The 23,172-nt window shown below is 33.9% G+C and overlaps 1 protein-coding gene across 1 annotated transcript in view; it reads left to right on the forward strand.

The window, feature by feature from the left end:
- Positions 1-3,586: 3,586 nt before the first annotated feature.
- LOC129216955 (uncharacterized) overlaps positions 3,587-23,172 on the forward strand; it is a 169,687-nt gene continuing 150,101 nt past the window's right edge. Inside the window, exon 1 of the mRNA XM_054851178.1 lies at positions 3,587-3,734. The gene's annotated coding sequence lies outside the window, so the exon portion shown is untranslated. The remainder of the gene's footprint in view (positions 3,735-23,172) is intronic.

The raw sequence follows: 23,172 nt of genomic DNA on the forward strand, positions 1-23,172 counted from the left end.
TATCACCAAACAGGCAATTGGTTAAAATGTAGAAGAAGAGAAGTAATTTTCATCCGTCATACTTTGACGGGCGACTTTCTAGTTTTAGGAGAATGAAGAAACGAAAAAGTGGTCAACTATGAACGCTATCTACTGGAGTTTAGGGTTAATCCACTGGAGTTAGGGTAAAATTTCGACTATTAAAATATCCCCAAACAGGCAATTGGTTAAATGTAGAAGAAGAGAAGTAATTTTCATCCGTTATACCTTGACGGGCGACTTTCTAGTTTCAGGAGAATGAAGAAACGAAAAAGTGGTCAACAAACAACAATGAATGCTATCTACTGGATTTAGGGTTAATCCAATAGAGTTAGGACTAAGATTTCAACTATAAAACGAGCTGATGTGTGCATCACATGACTTCCTTTTACTCCAATTTAATGTCATTTTCTCAATATTGGCAGTTTTAATGTGATTCAATAGTTTACTCTCTAAATATCAGCAACAGCGGCCAATATGAAACCAGATTTTAAAATAAAATAAAATTAAATTAAATTAAACAAAAAAAAAAAAAAATCCGCCAAATTTGTCGCCAAGTTGGCGACAAAACTTGGCGACTAAAAGACTGGCGATATATCGCCAAGTGTCTACCAAATTATAACACCACTTGAGTTTACATGAAAATTAACAATGATTTCCCCCCCAAAAGGGGCAAAAGACCTCCTCTGCAGCATCCGAATGCAACCAAAAGGGAGGTGCACAACTAGACCCCACTAGGAGTCTAAGTACCACATTTCAACTTTCTAGGACATTCCATTCTTGAGTTATGCGACATACATACACACATACACACATACGCACATACATACGTACATATAGACGTCACGAGAAAACTCGTTGTAATTAACTCGGGGATCGTCAAAATGGATATTTCGGGTGTCTGTACGTTCCTAGGCATACATCCACGTGTGGTCGGGTTGAAAAATAAACTCAACATTCATTCGGAGGTGAGTAAAATGGAAATTAAGGCTCGTTTTTGAGTGAACATTTTTTCGCGAATACACTAGTTCCTTTTTTGTAAAAGGAAGTAAAAACTACCACGCAGGTAATTGCTTCGTTGAAATGTAGAAGCAATTTTCATCCATCCACTTTGACGGGCGATTTTCTAGTTAAATGTATAAACATTGCCTATCGTGGTTTTTTGATTTTAGCACGTATTCATTGTTTTCCCACATTCATCGTGTTTTTCCTCGCATTCCAAATGAAAATCGATGGATCGAGGTCCCATTGTGTAAGACTTAATTTTTTTTTTGCTATCAGTTTCATTCCAACGTCAGCGATCTTTTTGAACTCAACTATGTCAGCTTGGATAGGTTTTGTGGGAATAAATTAAGTTTTCAAGGTCAAGTATAAGTGAAAAAGGGTGATGTTTTACTTTTAGTGGAGAGATTGTTAATATTCATTTCTTAAGAAAAAAAACTGATTTAAAATTGACTTGCACTTTTTCCATTCGTTTTTTTTTCTTTTAAATTAGTTAGAAAATTCTCTGTAAAACTGAACCGTTTTTCAGCTAATTTTCTTACACCCCACTTCATATATTTTAAAGTGAAACAAGTTCCTTCTAGTAAAAAAGTGTTTTTTAACAAGGAATATAACTGTCCATAACAATGCAAAACATATATAGTCAAGCTTTCTTCTTCTTCTTTTTTTTTTTTTCAAATTTACCGGCACTTGGACACTGTTGAAACCTAGCTCCTACTTTTCTACTATAATGCTCACTAATGAGAAATAAATATTTGGATACTCCTAGTGTTTTAATATCCACCGAGAAGCGGTTTATATTGTTCAATTAGCACGGAAAATAATTTTCTTGCTAGTCTAAATTTCATATTATGCTCGGTAAAAATAGGCTGCTAACAGCCAATGACGTCATTGAACGATATTTGCCCGGATTTCAGTAAAATTTAAATCTCCTTGTTAATGGAAATGAGAACCTTTATCTGCTTGTTTATAAAATACGCTTGTCTAAACTTCAGTGGGATTTAAACTTCCTTCTAAGAGAAATAAAGATATTTTCCCATATATTTTTTGTCCTTCTTTACTTTTCTAATTTAAGGTGGGCGAACAGCCTAAATATTTTTTTTCTTCGATATTCACTGTCCCTTTCTAAAACTTTGAACGATTATTAAATATGACCTAAATAATGCATTTTGATTAATTACTTGTTGAAAAAAAATAAGTTTTTTTTTCTTCAAAAAAGTCATTATTTTAAGAAAAAACTACTATTTCCTTAACACTTCCGGTGCATTCACTTTTTCATGTTTTTTTTTTTTTTTTGAACTTTTTGTGTTTATCTCTTCGTTAGATACCAGAGAGTGATATGATCTTCCAAGTTGGAAATATTTCACTAAAAACAGGTTTTATGGATTGAAGATTGGAAAATTCCTCATCCCCTAACTTTAAATGATTATTATTTCAAAACCACACATTGCATGTACATTAGCTTTTAGAGGTTTACAGCACACTAATATGTTCAATAACCATTTTTGTAAAATGTCAAATAAGTAGAGTTAATACTTTTTTCAATTGAGCTGTGCTCGTAAATAAAAACTTTGAAAACGTGGATATGAGAACATCAAGAAAGAAAAAACAAATTTCAATTACAAGCAGTGCATTTGATTTTAGTAAATTTCTTCTAGTTTTCTTAATAATTCACCGAGTTAAAAAAAATGCAAATTTCGAAAGAAGAACATTGGGGCTCTCTATATTTATCAAAATCTTAAAATCGACTTTTTTGTGTTCGCCTACCTTAAAAGTCAGTTGTTTTTACTTTTTTTTTTAAATAAAAAGGAAATTTATCTTATTTAAACAGTTAATTGTTTTGAATATTACTCTAAGCTTAACTTAAAAAGCCAAGGTTTCAGAAAACTTTCCACAGAATTTGTCTGAATAGAATAATTTTTGAATCGTTATAACTCCCATCCATAGTCTTGTTATAGATTTAAGAACCCTTGTCAAATGATTAAACGTTTATGACAGGAGTGCATATTCTTTTTCCTATATTGCCCACGACAACATCATCAAGTCTAATGTTATTGAATGAACAATAAAAATGTAAAGAATTGAAACAATTCACTTATTGCAATACTGAAATATCCACAAAATCAAAAGAACTATATTCTGCATTTTAAAAAACCAAAACAGGAAAATGTTTATGAGACAACTCAGCACGTATAAATTCTTTTCATTTATCTAATATTCTTAATACTCATGTGGCAACAGACGTACTTCTTTAGTTCGGAATGAATTCCAACCCACACTCTAGTTACAGATTCAATAACCCTTCTCGAATGATTAAACGTTTACGACAGTAGTATAGATTTTTTTTCTTCTATATTGCCCACGACAACAGAATCATCAAGTCGAATTTTAATGAATGAAACAACCTTCTGCCGGACACTAACCCTCCCCCCCTATCACGAGCGGCTCTCCAGCGCGCATTCCGCCCACGTGATCATCGCGTGCGGCCAATAGGAGAGCCTGCCGGATTCGGCGTGAAACCAAGTGTACAAAAGCCGGACGGCGCATACCTCCTGTTGCCTCGACACTAAACGCACCAGGACTTAGTTACCTATATTTCCAAAGCCCGTGACCGAGAGGCTAATAGGGACACAGGGAACTTTTTTTCTCTTTCCGTGACACTTGTTCCGAAGGTTAGACTCCAAAATTTTTTGGTGAGCTCTTTGTTTTTCCTGGTAAGTCATAATTTTTTGTGCTGTTTTACTTTTCAAATTTTATATTTATGTTGTGAAATATGTGTGAGAAAAATTTTCCAGTTTTATATTTAAAAGTCGGTAGTTAATATGATATATAATGTTAAAAAGTACCATAAGTTATTCATAACATTCTGAGTAAACTTTGAGGGAAATCAGTTTAGAGAACCAAAAATCGAATATTAAGAGAAAATTTTGTAAAAAAATGGAAAGAAAATGAATGAGAAAACGTATGTTTGGGATCAAATACCAGTAAAATAATTTAAAAACTTCCTAATAAATTTTTATGTCATTTGATTAATTATTAATTTGATTGAATTCCGTTTATTGAATTAAAAGTAAAATATATTTTTTAAAGAATATGCACCTTAGAAAGAAAGCTTTCCTGCAGAGTACTGGTTAAAAAATAGCTTAGTGTTTTTTTTTTTTTTTCAGTGTATAATATAGTTTTATTTTCAGAAAATAAGAAACAGTATACCAAGAAAATTGTGGGTCAATATAATTCAATATTTGTATTGACGAGCTAATTTTTCACCGAATACAAACTGTTTTAGGAAGGTTAAAAAAAAAAAAAAAAAAAAAACCGCAATTTTTGCAATAAGAGATTCATTTAAAATTCATATAGATTTTATTAGATTTTGAGGTAATTTTTATGTAAACGAGAGAGTTTTTATAACCAGTAATCTTTTCTTTAAAAATAAAAAGTAGGACAGAGATTAATGAAGTTTTTTTTTTATATCTATTCATATTCTTTAGAAAAGGAAGCTAAATGAATGACCATATGAATAAAATCTCTTTTTTCTAGATTTGGGGGGGGGGGGTGTAGGGTGCGAGTTTGAAATGTTAATTTTTGGTAATTAATGAAACTATTTTAATAACGATAAATTGAAAACACACACTGTTTCCGTATTTTTTAACCCGTTGACGGTCATAAGCATGATATTGCGATATTCAGTTTATGTGAAAAGGCTGTGGATTCGATTACGGGCTCATTTACAATATCGGACGATACCTTTCACGACAGTAGTATGACATTGAATATTATTTGAACGTGTGGTTATTGGCCCATTAAAAAGCTAAAAATTAAAGTGAAATATTCGACATGAAACACATAGTGACTAACTTATTCATAACTGCAAGTTTAAGAAATAATTTTAAACAAACGATTAAAATTGTATATTACTAAACACACCAGTGAAACTCGATAATCCCTCGTGATCGTGAAGTACATACGTGAAGGAACTAATATCTTTAGATAAACATGTTCGACACGATTAAGCTTTTGTTGAAATCTTAAAACAATAACTCTAAAAAATATGAACAGTTGATGATTAATCTTATAACAAAAATTATAGATGCTATTAATTTTCCTCTTTTTGAAAAGACGAGATTCTTCCTCACAAATATCAACATATCGACGGCCATTATATCACAATACAGGTGTATAAGAATGGTACTTTTTCGGTGCGCCCATAACTTTCTTAATACTTTATGAAACTTCAAAAATACGGCATCATTTATAAAAATATTTTCGCCACTATCAAATTAAGCAAAGAATTTACACTTTTTTTTCAGCAAAATAATAATTTAAAGCACCGGACTTCTGAATTTTTACTGACGATCTAGAAACAATAGGCGCCATCTATTAAAAAGAAGTTAAAACGTTTTGATGATGGATATTAAAACTTTCGACAGTTTTCATTTTTCTCCACGATTTCAAACAAATAAATAATATAATAAACGTAGAAACGGGAGAAAATTGTAACTCTCGGTTATCAGGAGAAGGACGTGATAACACACATAATCGATCACTTAAAGAGAAATATCGATGTCGAACCAATATCGATTTTATGCGTCTACTATTTTATCTCGCATTTACTCAACGTACTTTTACAATGCACAGTGGTAACTAATCATTTACTGCACTTAGGCCCAGGGTCTGATTACCCAAAAGGCTCGGAAACTTGAGCTTCCCATCAGAATTTTTAGGGGACCCAAATATCTCTGTGAAACTGGACTTAACTCCATGCATTTTCTTAAACGGAAGAATTAAATAAATATGCAAAATGAGGCCACAAGCTAGATTTTCAAATGTGGGATTTGATTTAACTCTTACAGTGCACTTTTATGACATTTAATTTCCTTTGTAAAGTGTCGAATATAATTCCACATGGTCTTCCCATATTTGCTGAGAATTCAAGTGCAACATACATGTATGTAATACACAAAAGTTCTCCCAGTCGATAAGGTGGAATTAACTTAAATCTGAATTCTGCTAGGTCACTTAGCATTAGCCAGTGTCGTATCAATGTGCATAGAATATTTAGAAAATTTGCCTCAAACAAAATGTGGGGGGGTGGGGGGGGGAGGGGCTCCAAAATGAGACCAAGCTTCCCCTAATTTAAAAGTTAATTCGGGTCCTGCTTACGCCGCATTCGTACGCGAATGCTTCGCAAGGGTCAGCTAGAATATTGACACACACACATATATATATACATTAGAAATCTCCCTAATAATTAATTATTGGAATGCGGGCAATCGTCCTAAAAAGAGCAATTTCAGTTTCAAAAGCCATTAAACGCATTAAAAGAGTAATGGGGCGCAAATCCTTGAAAAAAAAAAACAAGATTCTTCACTATATTTATAATAAACTAACTGCTTTGAATGGTCTACCTCCAAGAAAAAATATGCATCAAGTGATACATATTCAAATATAAAGCATAAATAAAAGACAAAAAAAAAAAAAAAAGATAAAATTTCCCGTCAGCGTGTAGAAATGAGCAAATTTATGACGCAAAATTTCAATTTAAACCTCTATGATCAGTCGTCATTGATAGGCATAGCCTTCTGTTTCACGGATTTACTGCCTCCCCCCTCCCCATGGCAGTTCCTGAGCACCAGAGCATCCCTGTGACAAATTTGACAAAAATTTGACGTAAATTGTGGAGAGGGGGGATCCACCCCCACACGGCGATATCTCCCTTTCCACAGTATACGTCGAATGTGAATTCTTGAGCATCAAAGGACCTATGTGGATTTGTACAAGCAACATACTCAAACCAACTTACAGCCACTTAAATATTTTAGACTAGGCTTGTTTGGAGCGTGAGTTCGACACCACTGCAGCTGCATTATTGATAACTAGTGGCACCCGCACGGCTTTGCCCGTAGTAGAAAATTAAAAGGTCATTGGTTCGCCTGTATATTAACAAATAATGGAGGATGAATTTCTCGCCAATTGGTTATGTTAAATGGCTCGCCCATGGCTCATAACGGTTCCACGTTATGATGATTTCGTAATTTACTATTCCACGTTGTGATCATTTTGCTCGGAAAAAGTTTCTTAAAATTAGAATATTAAAAGATAAAAATCTAATTTTCGAAAAATAGCTTCGAGGTGCACACCCCCATGCTACAAACTAACTTTGTGCCAAATTTCATGAAAATCGGCCTAACGGTTTAGGCGCTATGCGCGTCACAGACATCCTACAGACATCCAGACATCCTCCGGACAGAGAGACTTTCAGCTTTATTATTAGTAAAGATTACCCACTTTGATTTCTGAACTAGTGCCTCTTTTTCGTGAATTTGAGTTATGAAGGTAACTAAGACTTTTTTTTTTTTTTTTTGCATAATGTTCCAAAGTTTTCTCCCTGAGAGCATAGAAGTAACCAAATTTGCTTTTTTTTAACGGTATGAGTGTTTAACAATGACTGAACTTAAACGAAACGGAACCAAAAAAATTAATTTTTTTACATTTTGACGTGTTGTAACCTCTGATGTATTTTTTTTTTCAACTTCTTTTATTTTCTTGATCGTTTTTGAGTTCGTTCTAATCGTCATTCTTGAATACTTCTCTTCAGAAATACTCTCTGAAGAGCTAAGTGTTATCAAGAAAAGGCGAAGTCTCATGTGCGACCATCGCTTTTTCAAGATACTATTCGACGGCAATATTAAGAAAACTAGCAGATATAATAGGCTCGCCTATGCAAAGCATCGGGATTTAAGGAGATTATTTATTACTAGAAAGTCGCCCGTCAAGGTATGACGGGTGAAAATTGCTTCAACTCTTCTACATTTGAACGAAACTATTGCCAGTTTGGTGATATTTTGATAGTTGAAACTGTAACCTTAACTCTATTGGATGAACCCTAAACTCTAGTAGGTAGCGTTCATAGTTGACCATTTTTTTTTTATTTCTATTCCTCTGAAATGACAGTCTTACCAGTAAAACAGTTAAGTTACCGGATGGAGTTCATCCTTGCCACAATAAAGTCTTTCTCTGCATGTTACGCATTACCAAAACATATTATCAAATTATCATGCCGACTCGCAAGTTTCATTGTTGAAGCACGCGGGATACTCTATCATCGGCTGTTATTTATGTGAGAATGATTCTTTCCGTTAACCTGATTAGTAGTTATACAACGCCTCTAGAGAAAGAATGAGAGGTCATCTCTTGAAATTTGTTGTAAGCATGTGAGAACAGAGCGATGTTTTACACGAGGCAACTGGATGAACCTGCTTTCGAACGGGCGGTTATCAGGATGGACCTTCGAGCAGGAATTACTAAATGGAGGGAGCCAATCATTGGCCAAGTCACGTGACTCAACACCGACGAATGGTTGACACGTTTTGAGTGAAACTAGCGAAAGAAACTTGATTTCTTCCAATGCTTTGCTTTAAAATGTGTCACATGACTTGGGATCTTTGGTTCACGAAAGAAAACCTTCACTCCCACAATTTTATCTCTTCTCAATTAGTGCAACCAGGTAGAAAAAATGAAGGAATCGCCCGGCGTCCGTCACTTGACAGTCAGCTAACTCATCCGGCACACCAAGCACATGTGTTGCTACCATTCTCATCACGATGAGTCGAATCACCGTTTTAGTTGTCGGGACATTTCCAAACGTTCGCTGTGTACGTGAGTAAACTAGTTGAGTCAACTCGGTTTTGGTTTAACAGCACTGTGGGATCAGCTCCTAGAATGATTTCGGCTTATTAGAAGGAAAGTTGATTCAACTACATTACCTCGCGTAAAAACAACGAACAATGCCAATCAACTACTTAACAGCAGAGCTGCGGCGTCGGAGTCAGACTGATTTTGGGGGAAAAGAATCAGAGTCGGGAGTCGAAGAGTAAACTTCCAAGAGCCGGAGTCGGTCATTTTTCCTCAAATTCCGAAACTCTGCCAGTGCTTGTGGAGACGGAGTCAGACTGATTTTGAGGTAAAGGAGTCGGAGTCGAAGGCTTTAAAATATCCGGAGTCAGAATCGGAGCTGGAGTCGGTCATTTTTCCTCAAATTCCGCAACTCTGCCAGTGCTTGTGGAGACGGAGTCAGACTGATTTTGAGGTAAAGGAGTCGGAGTCGAAGGCTTTAAAATATCCGGAGTCAGAATCGGAGCTGGAGTCGGTCATTTTTCCTCCGACTCCGCAGCCCTGGGCGGTCATTCCAAGCTCGCTAGCTTGCGAGATCGAGATTCTCGCTCGCGTGATTGGTTGTGATCTAGAAATGTCGCAAAGTAGTATTCTAATCTACTCGAACTTAGCTTGCGGCGAGGTTACATACACACGCACCCACACACTTGCGCCTACACAAACACTCACGCGCATTCATACACACACACGCTCGTGATTGCGAAAAACATAATTTGAATTCAAGATGCCTAAAATTCAAATTAATTATATTTTTTTAATTTTTTTTTTAACGCAACGGCAACTAAATGGAATGTTGGAGCCTCCCTGTTCGATTGCCATGTTAAAATGACTCGAACAGATGTACTAAAAGTAGTGTATTTCATGCCAATAATTTTGAGAAATCATCGGTTTTTCTTTGAAAAAGTCTTTGCGAATTTCTCAGTAACTGCTATTTTTTTACAGAAAAAATGCCTCTAAAGCGCACTAAATTGCTAAAAAGCTATGACAGAATCAACTTCAAAATCGATTCTAAACCCTAAGAAATTTGTTTCAGGCTGTCGGTTGATTTTTAATATACATAGGTTTTTCACAACATATTTAATCATAGTATTTTACGATGTTTCTATGTTACGACTCATTACAGTTGCACTATTAGTCTCTACATAGTATAAAATGAAGTCCCCAAAAAGCGTCTGTGTGTTTGAACTCGCAAAACTCGAGAACTACCCGGCCGATTTTGCTGAAATTTTCACAGTTTGTTCCTTTAAGTCTTGAGAAGGTTTGCAGACCAGTTCGAAAAGAATTTGATGAATAGTTCTTTTTTTATTCCAATTTAGGCCCTATTTTCACACAAATTCCCGAATATGGGGGTGAAAAATTACTTGCAAATAGTAATATTACATATCGTTGGAAAGGGAAGAATTTTCCGCGTTCTACGCAATTTGTTCCAATGCTCTAACTTAATTGCGGCGGGAGTTTTTTACGTTTTTAGCTCGAATTTTTTTAGGCTTAGCTGAAATTTAGGCACTACTTTCTTCATTAAATCCATCAATAAAAAGTGAAGGAATTGTCCCAAAGTTTTCTTTTTGACAGCATTGGAAAGAGCTGCTTTCTTTACTCTAGATCTAACTCGACCTAAGGTCGAAAGTTTAACACTCTATCTCCATTAGAAAAAAAGTTACAAGCGAATTAAATGAAGTTCAAAAATCTGTTCTCTATTCAAGTTTTTAACCATTTTATTTTGCGTTTCCACGGTAACGCTTTTCGAATCCATTGCTCATTTCCATCTTTCTCATTTTCAATTCTTAAACTTATTTTATTTTGTGTTTCCACGTTACGCCTTTTAAATCCATCTTTCTCATTTTATTTTAATTTCTTAAAAGTATTTTAGTATCTATCGTCATTGTTTGGCGAGAAAATTTTGCATGATCGTTTTTTTTTCTTTCATTTAATCCTGGTTATTGAAAATACTTCACTTGACGCAATGGTTTTTTTTTTCAAGGTAGACCGGGCAAAGCCGGGCAATGCAGCTAGTTCAAAAATAAAAAATAAAACTTTTTTAAGGCATGAAAAACACAGCAGCAAAATATTTCTTTCAACCGTCACATTGATTCCATAATATACCGAAAGATGCTTTTTAAGCTAGGTACAGCAAAATTAAGTAATAAATAAATAGAGGAAAAGTTAACTTGCACAGCATCATATTATTTACTGAAAAAGCTGCTGTACAACTGTTTTTTTTATTTGTTTTATTTTTCGTAGTTTGTTGTAATAAAAATGACTTCCTTCTTAGACATGGTTTAATGTTTTTAACACATGTTTTTGCTAGTTTAATAATTTTAACTAGGCACGAAAAATCCCTTTTTGCTTTCCAAAATGTAGGACAAATAAGTTGTTTATCTACCTAACTTCTTCCCTCAAACGCCGTTCGGATGTCGCGAATGACCTTTTCCCGATTTGCTAGAATGCCTGTTGGGCAATTATTTTTTCTACGAAATTATGTTGGTTTGCCCGTGTTTCAGTCGAAGTCTATAGTTTTTCAGTTAAGTACTAGCTGCGTTGGCCGACTTTGCATGGTTTACCTTAAAAATAAAAGTTATGTCAAGTTACGCGTGTTCAACATCAAGGCTGGAAAAAAAAAATCTATAAAATTTTGCCGTAGATGGCGGAAAAACAACCATACAGAAAACATTTTAAATTCTCCGATTTCAGGAAAAGCCTCAAAACAAAAGTCAAAATTTTATTTGTTCATATTTGAGAAAAAAATAGCAACAGATCTTTCTTCTCAATGATTTTCTACACGCTATGAAAGCACTGTTACGGAAAGTTGAGATGAAGCACTGAATAATTATTAGAATGGAGGAAAGCCTTCGAAAAATAGGGATTTTGTGTCGAAATCTAAGTGTCATAATTAATAGTTTTTAATTGATGTCTCCGCTAATTATTATCGGAGGATTATGTTAAACAGCCCAATACAAAGACGGGAAAATTAGGAATCTATCGATACCTGGCTCGATGGTCAGTTCATTGGCGTTCGGGAGAAGTAACTTCGACATCTATAGATAGATACATAAGCTCAGTTTTTAATTATATAAGATTGATCGAAAAACTAATCCAAACCAGCTGCAAGGTTAATTAAATTCGGTTGAGTTAAGTAAAGATTCTACAATCTAAAATTCACGTAAATTTTTAAATAACTTACTTGACAATAATTGAAACATTTTTGACTGAAGATTTGAGTTTACGCAATTGATTTGTGTGAACAATAAAATATCTGTCAAAAATATGCTAAATTTTCGACTAAAATTGATCAGAAAACGAAATAGTTAAGATTTTAATTATTGTTTTTCTCTTCTGAACTGTTAGAATTAGTTAGATTTGAAATGCTACAAATTTTTAAAACATATTTTGGCATGTTTTTTGATTCCTCTTTCTTCAAAATGCAACACGCACGTAATTAAAAGGCTTAGAATGACTTTTAAAGAACATTATATTGCACTTCAACGTACTAGTGTTTGTTTATTGTGCCAAGAAATACGCCATCACTGTTCCTATTCTGATATTGAATGAGAAAGGTGTTTGCAATTAACGACTATGGTATCAGCGAAATATAACTTTTACAATCGGACACAAAAGAACACTTTGTAGAGGCGCTCTCTCTCTATACTGCAAACCTTTCCTTTCAATAACCGTTTGTTTATCTAAAGAATGATTTTAAAGGAATTTCCATCGCTCTCAAGACTAACAGTGTCTGTTTACTCTATCTGCAGCCTTTCGTTTTTCTTATAGAATAAAGTAAAGGAAACCTGTTAAAAATGTAATCACGGTTAAAGTTCAAGTTTCGTTATGATCGTTAATAGGAATGACCTCGCGAGAAACAATTTGTTGCTTGCCTCAAATCTTTACAATTTGATAGTTGCTTAACTTAGAACCCCTACATATACCAGGCCGAACTGTCCGCCATTTTGGATCAAAAGTCGGAGAAAAATTACCACACTAGATGTGTTTTCGCTTTCTTTCAGCTTCATTTTATGTTAGCGTAATGCATTCGTTTTTGTCCCGAATTGTTATTAGAACTACAGAGTGTCATATTTTGAAAAAATAAACAAACCAACAAAACATCAAGAAATCGAAAACATTTCAATTGGTGAAATATTATATACATTATTATTATTCGATTATTTGTATGTTTAATTAACTTGCTAATTAATTACGAAACTAGTATTACTTTACATAATTAATGCTCTTAGTAGTATTAGTACTTTATATATTTTTATGTGCTGATACTGTATACTTGAATTTCCAACAAAGTGAATCAGTCTGATTTTTGGCAGCATTGCGTTTTTGGATCTTTGCAATTAATTTATCAACTGATTTAAAAAATGTAACAGTTATATAAAAACAAAAACAAAAAAGCATATTTCTTCAGATTAAATTACTCCATAGCAATAAAAGTAGAACCGAGAATTTACATAACAATGTTTACTGCTTTCGCACTGAAGAGTTTTAGCTTCGGATTTCCAGCAAATCGTCAATAAAATTGATTTTTTTATCTTGGGTTATTAATTTTGAAATTTAAAGAAACAAAATCCTTTCTGTGAACTATTAGCACAGTACACTGTGGCACATTCACTTATTTTATGATCTTAACATTCTTTCCTGCGTCTTTTAATAATTCACCTATGACAATGGCTCAAAAACAGACGATCACTTTGATCCAAAATGGCGGATGCGTCAGTCCCTAGTTATAGAGGCCTTAGCTTAATTAAATACTTAGATAAGAGGAGGGTATTATAGAATTCCATTTACATTTCTATTAATGACTTAACTGGGTGGTTTCGAATAAAAATCCCCAAATCACCAAACTATCTTTAATGAACTGTTACTTGGGGCGAAATTAATATTTATTTTATTGTCACTAAAATAAATAAATAAATAAATAAATTAAAAAAAAAATAATTTGAATTTTGACCTCTTGAATTCAAATTATGTTCTTCGCAATCACGAGTGTGTGTGTGTTTATGTGTGTGTGTGTGGAGGAGTATGTGTTTTTGTGTGTGTAGGCATGTGTGTTTTTGTCTGTGTGCAGGTATGAGTATGTGGGTAGTTGTGTGTATGAGTGTATGTGTGTGTGTGTGGGGGGGGGAATGTGTATATGTGTATAGGCATATGTGTTTGTGTCTGTGTGCAGGCATGAGTGTGTGGGTAGTTGTGTGTAGGTGTGTGTATGTGTAGGTGTCTGTATGTATGCGTATGTGTGTATGTGTTTGTGTGTGTGTAAGTGTAGGACATGGATGCAACCTGGAGACGGTTTTCGCTAGAGGAGCAGCATCGTGAGGCGGCCGGTCGACGGTGATGCTGCAGAGGGTGCTGGCAGGAAAATAAAATGATAGGACCTCAAAACAGTCAAATGAAAGTAATAAGCAATCGTGATTGCTCAAAAAAAAAAAAAAAAAAATCTGTGATAAAAATGGAGGCAAAAACCGAATAGGTGGTTCTCTCAAACCAGTGGTGACCAACCTGCGGGCCACATTGGGGCTATGAACCTGGCCCATGTAGGTCATTGTTATATTCAATGTTACGAATCGAAAACTATGTTCTGGAAACTGCCAAAATAATTTATCATCTTCAATCGATGTTAAAAATGATTGCTGAAAATTTAGTGTGAATTTGGTTTTTAAAAACAGATCGAAAGTTCATAAGTAGCATGCAATTGATGATATTAACTTGTAATTTGTAATTTTCTTCCCTTTTCTATATTTTCCAATGTTTAAAAATATATACAGTGGCTCCCAAAAGTCTTCGTACACCTACGACTTTCAACGAGATAGGCTCCAATCCATTGGTTAGAATTAATATTTCGGAATAGGTATTTAATTATAAGATCTATGATCAATTTTTAACAAAACTACATGAAAAGTTCTTAAAAAATATTAAAACTTAATTTTTTAAAGACCAAAAACCAAAAAGAGCCGGAAATTTTATCTCACAAAAGTCTTCGTACACTGTATAAAATGTCTATATATTATTGAGTAATTTAACTTTTGATTAAGTTATTAATTAGTAGATTATCATACAGTATTCATAACACCTTAGATAACACCCCTAACGTCTGGGAATAGATTTCATTCTTTTTCTTTCCTTTTTTTGCGTTATTTCTGAGTAAGTGTTCAACCACACTTCGAGTCTTACTGTTTCTAGCTCTATTTTCGTTTTAAAGCCCTATTTTCGTAATCTAGCCTCCAGATATCTCTAAATACGTTACATTAAGTTAAAATCTGGAGATTGAGGGGGTATTTTTTAAACTTTAGAACAATTTTCGAGGCACTAGACGCAAACGTTGAAAACCGTTGTTATCTTGATAAAAAACAAAGTTGTTTCCAATAACCAAATTTTTGGCTAAGAGTTCAAAATTGGTTTTTAAAATATTTAAAGGAACAGCATGATTCATTATTTCATCAAAAAAATTACAAACTACCAAGTCCTAATGCTAATATGCACCCTCACACTAGAACACCTCCACCGTCCTGATTAACTGATCCAAATAAGTTCTTAAGATTAAGTTCCTAATTTTTTCTTCTACTTACAGTTATACAACAATTTAACCAAAAATGTTGAATTAATTTTTATCTGTGAGTAGGTCGTGATTCTAAAACGTTTTTAGCATATTTATCATTGATTTTGCCACGAAAAGCGTAAGCTTTCTGTTTTTCGCACGACCAAGAAAATTTCTGCGGGAAGAGGTCCCATTTAATCCAACTAATCAGAGAACTTGGCGAACAGTTTTAGGTGAAAATTAAATGTAAAATGTTTCATTTAACTCTGCAGAAAGTTTTACAGCACTCAAATGTGTATTTTTAATAACTTTTTTAACTTTAAATCTCCGATCACGTTTTGTCTACTTTGCCGGTTGACCTTTTCTTACCTTGTTTTCGGTCCGATTCCTTTCTTTAAAGCTATTTATCATGCACTTTACTATACAAATAAATAAATTAGCTAATTTAGAGACATTTCAAACCAATTTACCACTACTGGGAGGAAAGAATTCAAATTTTGAATGGTGTTTGCGGTTTTTTACGAATACCAGCCATTTTACAGTAATAAGTACAATATTAAGGAATACATAAACAAAAAATTAAAGCCAAATGACTTATAAGGGTCAACACAATGCAAAAATATTGATAAAACGGCATGTGATAATTTTAATCATGAATTTATTCGAAAATATTTGAGCGTACGATGACTTTTGTGGCGTGTTATTTCTCTGTCTCTTCGTTTTCTGACCCATTTCAAAAAGAAGACCCGTCAATATTTTGAAAAAACCAATGAGTTGTATTAAGAATGACATAGGAATGATGTGAAAAAATATTAGACTTCATGTACGAATTCAGTGTCGAGTTATTTTGGTTTTACTAAAAAAATTCAAAGTGTACGAACACTTTTGGGAGCCACTGTATATGTATTTTAATTTCATTGAGTTCTGGCACGTGAGATTCATCTTATTATAACTGGCACCCAAGGATTGAACCATTAAAAAACTTCAAACGTTTGGTTTCCGTCTGTTTTTATGGAGCTTCTGTTTTTTCTTTCCTATTTTACATTATCCTAAGTGGATCATTTAACATATTTTTATGAAAGGAGAGGGGGGGGGGGGGGTGTAGACTGCTATAAAAAAATTTAGACCTCTATTTTTCTGCTTTTCTTTCTTTTCCTTTTTTGAGATGGTGCTGTATGGGTAGGACAACATTTGCTAACTTAGACGAATCAGAGACTGTTGGAACAACTCGGTTTCGTAGAATATTATGGAATAGTGAGTATTTCATCATACCAGGCACTCCATCTTGGAAAATGAACCTCTAAACTGATGGAAAAAATATTGTTAGCTAGGAAATCACAATGGCCACACTATATGAAACTACAATTCCTTAAAAGTATAATATGTTATGTTTACCATCAATATTCAAGCCAATCTCGTACTTGTAGATGAATAAAATGTTTGAAAGCTTTTTTTTGAGCAATCACGATTGCTTATTGTTCTCATTTGACCGTTTTTGGTGTCCGTGCCTTTTTCAGCTTGGACCAGAAGCCTTTGCAGCACCACCGCTCACCGTACTCTGCTGGCGGCGCGGCGCGGCTGCTCCGGTTTTGAGCTATCCACTTCTCCTGGTCGGAGGCGTCCATGTCCTACACACACGCACGTTTACACACATACACGACTTCACACACATACCCCACACACGCCTACGTGCATACACACAAATCTACACTTATACACAACTATGCACACGTAACCGCCCAGAAGGAGAGGCAGGCTTGGGGGAGGGGGAGGGGGGGGAACAGGAGCCGTTTCTAGAAAACAATAACTCCAATGAGTAGGGTTCTGTCTCAGTTCGTGATTGCAAAAAACATAATTTGAATTCAAAATTTCAGAATTCAAATAAATTTTCTTTTTTTTTTTTTTGTTTTGTTTTTTTTTGTTTTTGCAGAAACTCTTGAAGATCACAGAATGCAATTAGTCCTCTAGTGTGTAATACAAGACTAACTTGAGGTCAACTCACCTAAATGTACCATGGGAGTTTTTTATGAGTAGTTCATGAAATCCTCATAATAACAGTAGCTCCAAGCAAAGCCAAAATCTCGGCCGGTCGATTCCAAAATAGTCCTACTAGCTGTAGAATATTTTGCGTTAAAATGTAGGGGATCTCATTGATCGTAATAGCCGTTTTATAAGAGCTCTGTTAACCCCGATCGCCGAAAAATCCGTCCCTTGTAAAATCGGATTTCTGAAAGATTAGTCTAACTTTAATTCTGATTCTCAGATAAGCTTAAAACGTTATTCTGAACTTCTGATTATCTATTTTGAGATTTCAGAAAAAATTCGAGATCTTATAAAATATAGATTATCCATGTTTAGAAATCACTTCCATTTTAAAAAGACTACTCAGTTTTAAGAGGAAAATAATAAATTACTTGTTCTATACAATTAAAATTACGTTTATTCGTTTTTAAATTGTCATAAAGAATGGTGATAAGGTTCAGAATTTATGATTTCACCAGCCAAAAGCGGGCAACGAGTTTTCTCGTGACGTCTGTACGTACGTATGTGCGTATGTGTGTATGTGCGAAAGTGCGTATGTACGTATGTATGGCGCATAACTCAAGAACGGTATGCCCCAGAAAATTGAAATTTGGTACGTAGACTCCGAGTGGGGTCTAGTTGTGCACCTCTCCTTTTGGTTGCATTCGGGTGTTTCTAAAGGGGACTTTGCACCTTTTTGGGGAGAAATCATTGTTAATTTCGATGCAAAATTTTCGATCAAGTGGTGTTATAATTTGGCGGACACTTGGCGATACACACATCGCCAGTCTTTTGGTCGCCAAGTTTTGTCGTCAACTTGGCTACAAATTTGGAGTTTTTTCTTTCTTTATTTATTTTTTTTTAAATCTGGTTTCAATTTGGCCACTGTTGGTGATATTTAGAGGGTAAACTATTGAAACACTTTAAAAATGCCAATAATGGGGAAAATACATTAAATTGGAGTATGGATGTATACAACCTTTTAACCAAGAGTCTTTTACTATAAGTATTTTTGTATATTTACTTTTCTGTTAATATTTTTATTTTATACGAGGATATATATATAACAGTATTCTCTCTCATTAATTCCTAGTTACTTGGCCCCAATATAGCACTTTGAACCTATTAACTTTTTCAAGCCTTTTCCCCCTTATATATATGTTTTTTTATGTATATGTGTATATATATGTATGTATGTGTGAGTATGTGTGTATGTATGTATGTATATATATGTATATATATGTATATATATATATATATATATATATATATATATATGTGTGTGTGTGTGTGTGTGTGTGTGTGTATAGTTATGTGCGTATATGCGATATGTATATGTATTTCAAGTTTTCCCTTCAGTTTCTTTCCCTCCCCCTCAACCACCATGGTACCCTTCACCGGTTAAGCTAGAAATGGCAGGTACGAAGGCATCATTGGTTTAAAATAAAATAAAAATAAAATTAAATTGGAGTAAAGGAAAGTCATGTAATGCACACATCAGCTCGTTTGTAAATGGAATAATTAAATATAATAGTCCTGTTTCGATAACTGACCGCCAATCGACTAAGGCTTAAACGATTCCGTTTTCAAAAAGGTGTGAGGAAACCTGGTTAACTTTGCCGAGCACGGTTATTGGGGCTATTCCAATCAAATAATTTCTCCACTTTCAACCCAAACATAAAAGAACTTGTCGCGGATCAAGCGATTTTTCTTACCAGAACAAGGCGCTATGGCAAGCTTTTCTTTTCTCTGCTAAATCTCGTTCATCACATTTAACACACTGATTTATACCTTCCCCCGTGGAAAAACTTATATGCTGCAAACAAAATTCCCGGTGTTGCTGTTTAAGAAACTAAAAAGAATCTTCAAATAAGAATGACTTTTTGTTCGGAAACCAAAAAAAAAAAAATGCTTTATTTTCTTAAGCGTAATTTTATTTGTAATACATTCTACTTTCGATGTCAAAGCTCCTTGTAGAATGAAATAATGGATATACGTTTCAATTCCAATATTTGAAATGTCAAACTCGATACACGTTCCCTTCGCTTTAATAGAAACGTTAAAATGTAAACCTTTTTCCTTAAGTCAGAATAGCATCGATATCTTTTTCTTTTCAAGATGGCCACTAGGGCAAGCCTATCATTGAAGAAAAAAACGAGTGCCTGTAGTCTAATTGTTTTTTCCCTAATTACTACAGTCTATTGAAGATTTTGTCTTGAAATTGACATTACGATTGAAAGTAAGTTTTATTTGAAATTATATTTTAGTTTAATCTTAATCTATGAGTTGTATTAAGTTTTGAAGCATTTAGCTTGAAACCTATAGTCTTTCCTCCTTGAGTCGTTATAGGGAATAATAATGCAATTAGTTTTGATTGAACAATGATTGTAGTCAAGAGTTCTTACATGGAGTGTTCTTTAACTTGTCTTTGAAAGATGAATGAGTGCATTTATGAGCTTTTTATTCCAATATTCACATAACCTTGAGTCGTCTTGCCTCAAACTAGCTTAATCCATTAAAAAATAAATAAATACAGTAAAACCTGTGAAGTTGACCACCCTTGTAAGTTGACCACCTGTCTAAGTTGACCGCTTTTTTCAGGCACGGAATTAGCCCTTATCATATAAATCAACCTCTGTAAGTTGACCACCTGTTTAAGTTGACCACTAAAGTAGTGCACCGCAGGTGGTCAACTAGTACAGGTTTTACTGTAGTTTTAAAGAAATGACATTCAAATCATTTTGCGCTATTACTATTGCATTTTTAAAGTTCTATTATTGTTTTAATACACTCAATGTACGACTTCATTTGTTTTCTTTTTTTTATGAGCAGCGTTGTCTCATTTATACGGACAGAAATAACTTGGAATGAGCTGGTTTTGAAGTAAATCTGCCTTCTTTTTAAAAAAAATGTTTACACTCAAATTATAATTAAACTCATGTGATATCTAACTTTTATGCCATGTACTAGCTCAGCGGCTTTCAACCTAGTAAAACCTGTGAAGTTGACCACCCTTGTAAGTTGACCACCTGTCTAAGTTGACCGCTTTTTTCAGGCACGGAATTAGCCCTTATCATATAAACCAACCTCTGTAAGTTGACCACCTGTTTAAGTTGACCACTAAAGTAGTGCACCGCAGGTGGTCAACTTATACAGGTTTTACTATCTAGTTCTGCCCCCCCCCCATTTGAACACTGATGTGAGCTCACGCCTCAGCCCCCACCCCATCAGACCGCCATGCGTGGTTAATACAAATATAAAGAGTACACTAAAAATTTGAAACTGAAGCTAGTTCGAATAGCCAAAGCTGGTTTTTAAATAAAGGTTTTCAGCAAAAAAATTTAATATTATCACAAATAACTTTGTTTTGAACATACTCCTTTTGAACCACATGAAATCGTACAACTAACCCCATAAAACTTGTAAAACCTTTTAGTACTCCAATTCCGCACCGGGTCCTCTCAAGGGTCGGATCCTTAGTTTCTGACTAGGCTGACATAGCCTCTCGTCGATCATGGAATAATCAGGCTTCAGGTTTCTTTTAATGTCTATCCTTGCTCGATATTTAGATTTTACTAGCTGCGTTGCCCGGCTTTGCCCGGTTCACCTTGAAAATAAAAATTGTGTCAAGTGACGTACAGTGGCTCCCAAAAGTCTTCGTACACCTACGACTTTCAACGAAATAGGCCCCAATCCATTGGTTAGAATTAATATTTCGGAATAGGTATTTAATTATAAGATCTATGATCAATTTTTAACAAAACTGCATGAAAAGATTTCAAAAAATATTAAAGCTTAATTTTTTAAAAATCAAAAACCGAAAAGTGCCGGAAATTTTATCTCACAAAAGTCTTCGTACACTTTATAAAATGTCTATATATTATTGAATAATCTAACTTTTGATTAAGTTATTAATTAGTAGAATATCATGCAGTATTCATAACACCTTTTAAACGTCTGGGAATAGATTTCATTCTTTTTCTTTCTTTTTTTAGCGTAATTTCTGAGTAAGTGTTCTACCACACTTCGAGTCTTACTGTTTCTAGCTCTATTTTCGTTTTAAAGCCCTATTTTCGTAATCTAGCCTCCAGATATCTCTAAATACGTTGCATTAAGTTAAAATCTGGAGATTGAGGGGGTATTTTCTAAACTTTAGGACAATTTTCGAGGCACTAGACGCAAACGTTGAAAACCGTGTGCTTCTTATCGTTATCTTGATAAAAACAAAGTTTTTTCCAATAACCAGATTTTTGGCTAAGAGTTCAAAATTGGTTTTTCGAATATTTAAGAGAACAGCATGATTCATTATTTCATCAAAAAATTACAAACTACCAAGTCCTGATGCTGATATGCACCCTCACACTAAAACACCTCCACCGTCCTGATTAACTGATCCAACTAAGTTCTTAAGATTAAGTTCCTAATTTTTTTCTTCTACTTACAGTTGCACAACAATTTAACCAAAAATGTTGAGTTAATTTTTATCTGTAAGTAAGACGTGATTCCAAAACGTTTTTAGCTTATTTATCATTGATTTTGCGAAGAAAAGCGTAAGCTTTCTGTTTTTCGCACGACCAAGAAAATTTCTGCAGAAAGAGGTCCCATTTAATCCAGCTAATCAGAGAAATTGGCGAACAATTTTAGGTGAAAATTAAATGTAAAATGTTTCATTTAACTCTGCAGAAACTTTTACAGTACTCAAATGTGTATTTTTCATAATTTTTTTAACTTTAAATCTCCGATCACATTTTGTCAACTTTGCCGGTCGAGCTTTTCTTACCTTGTTTTCGGTACGATTCCTTTCTTTAAAGCATTTTATCAAGCACTTTACTAAACAAACAAATAAATTAACTAATTTAGAGACATTTCAAACCAATTTACCACTACTGTGGGGAAAAAAATTCAAATTTTGAATGGTGTTTGCGGTTTTTTTACGAATAATAGCCATTTTACAGTAATAAGCACAATATTAAAGAATAAATAAACAAAAAATTAAAGCCAAATGACTTATAAGGGTCAACACAATGCAAAAATATTAATAAAACGGCATATGATAATTTTAATCATGAATTTATTCGAAAATATTTGAGTGTACGATGACTTTTGTGGCGTGTTATTTCTCTGTTTCTTCGTTTTTTGACCCATTTCAAACAGAAGATCCGTCAATATTTTGAAAAAAGCAATGGGTTGTATTTAGAGTGACATAGGAATGATGTGAAAAAATATTGGACTTTATATTCGAATTCAGTTTCGAGTTATTTTTGTTTTACTAAAAAATTTCAAAGTGTACGAACACTTTTGGGAGCCACTGTATATTCAACAATCAGGCATAAAAAATAAGTAAAAAAAAACATGATTTCCTTTCTAAACAATGACGACAGATGTTAAAATACTTTTAACAAATTAAATCTAGAAAGATGGATTTAAAATGCGTAACCATGGAAACACAAAATAAAATAAGTTTAAGGAATTAAAATGCGAAAGAAAATGGTTCACAATTTGAATGGAATCGAGATTTCTGAAACATGATTTAAAAAGGCTTGTAACTTTTTTTCCTTTCGAGATAAAAACTTATTTTTTCGACCATAGGTCGAGTTAATTCTGGAGTAAAAAAGGTCGCTTTTTCCAATGGCGTCAAAAAGAAAGCTGTGGGACAACTCCTTCACTTTTTATTGATTTATTTAATGAAGAAAATAGTACCTAAATTTCAGCTAAGCCGAAAAAAATTCGAGCTAAAAACGCAAATAACTCCCGCTGTAATGAAGTTAGAGCATTGAATCAAATAGCGTATAACGCGGAAAATTCTACCCTTTCGAACGATATGTAATATTAATATGTGAAAGTAATTTTTCACCCCCATATTCGAGAATTTATGTGAAAATTGAGCCTAAATTGGAATAAAAAAAGAACTATTCATCGAACTG

The sequence above is a fragment of the Uloborus diversus genome, chromosome 2 (assembly GCF_026930045.1).
Source record: "Uloborus diversus isolate 005 chromosome 2, Udiv.v.3.1, whole genome shotgun sequence".
NCBI lineage: Eukaryota > Metazoa > Arthropoda > Arachnida > Araneae > Uloboridae > Uloborus > Uloborus diversus.